This window comes from Eurypyga helias, unplaced genomic scaffold (genome assembly GCF_000690775.1).
Source record: "Eurypyga helias isolate BGI_N326 unplaced genomic scaffold, ASM69077v1 scaffold29570, whole genome shotgun sequence".
Taxonomy (NCBI): domain Eukaryota; kingdom Metazoa; phylum Chordata; class Aves; order Eurypygiformes; family Eurypygidae; genus Eurypyga; species Eurypyga helias.
This window is the reverse complement of record NW_010224369.1, coordinates 1-1,570: the sequence shown is the minus strand read 5'-3', so window position 1 is coordinate 1,570 and position 1,570 is coordinate 1.

Below are 1,570 nucleotides of genomic sequence, written 5' to 3'. Positions count from 1 at the left end.
CTGCTGCCTTTGCTGGCACTGAATGGTGACGGGCTGAACCAGCAGACTTGCTGAAAGGAGTGGCGATTGGCCTTTGGGCAAGTACTCGGAGCATGAAGGCAGGGGACTGTTAAGCCCAGTCTAATTCAGGGTGTTTTAAAGTCATACTGCTCCTCTTAGGGCAGGTTGGAGGTAGAATGATCTGCAGAGCTGGTCGTACAATGCCATTAGATCTCCATCGTTAACTCTCCTCCCTGTGTACCTTCCATTACTTAAGTGCGTGGATGTGGTAGGCCATATTTAAGATTATAGCAGGCAGAGGTCAGTAATCGCAAATTACAGTTTGGAAAGAGCAGAATGCTATTTCAGTCTATCCATCACGAGCTATTCCTTCGGGAGCTGCACACTCTTGGCCCAAATTTCATTGTATACATGCAGGGGGGGCTCATTGAACTCAAAGGCCAATCCCTGGGTTTTGCAAACTTGTTATACAAATATATTCTTATGTTAAGGGCTCGTCGGTCCTGCAGCTAGAGTACGTGGGAGTTATTCTACAAGGAAAAGTATTTGTAAGTTAATATGGTGATATATGCAGTGCTGGCACTCCCTAGTCCTAAAGTCAGCATATACAGAAAGCTACGTTCCCGCTGCGTGATGGGCCACGACGTGTGGGCATGAGTCCTCTGCCCCATACACCCAGGGTGGGGGCCCAACAGAGGTTGTGGTTCGCTCCAACTCACCCCCCAGTTTGGACATCCAAGGGCTGAGGCTGCCAGGCCTGGTGCAGAGAGCACCTGCCCCGTGGGTGGATGTGCTCCAAGAGCTTCAAGCCTGGAAGCAGTGCTCCGGCTACAAGTGTGACTGGATTATCAAGTAAACAGGATTAGCGAAGTTTGGATTGCTTTCAGTAGTAGTGGAGGGTGGAAGGTGGAATTTCCACTTAGCCAAGAAAGACTTTGAAACCTGGTTTCGTTTGGAACAAAACCTGAAACTTTTGAAATTCTCCGTGAAGGAAAATTAAAAACAAGAAGTGTTTGAGGCTGGCCAAAATGTTTTGTTTAGCTCATATAATTCCTCTTTCATGAACTTTGGTTAAATTATGACATTTGAAAATATCTCCTTTTAGTATATAATCTAGGGCAAAAGCAACTTTTAATATCAAAATGAACAATGTTTCAAAGTGCAAAAGTGAAACGATTTCTTCCAAAAATGTCAAAACAATATGTTCCAATATTGTTAGAACTTTCTTCCCATTTTCTGTTCCAGAATAAAATTTTGACCAAATAAACCCAATTTTGCAAAGGGTGTTGGGTGTGTGTGGCAAGGTTTTGGTAGCGGGGGGAAGGACTGCAGGGGTAGCTCCTTTGAGAAGTTGCTAGAAGCTTCCCTGACTCCAAGTCAGACCCGGCCCTGGCAATGGCTAAGCCCATCAGCGATGGTGGTAGCATCTGGGATAACATGTTTAAGAGGGGAAAGATAACCTGCTGGGGAACCTGCTGCAGAGAGGAGCGGAGTGTGAGACACCAAGGCAGACATCAAGGGGGGGAGGAGGTGCTCCCGGTGCCAGAGCAGAGATTCTCCGTCAGCCCGT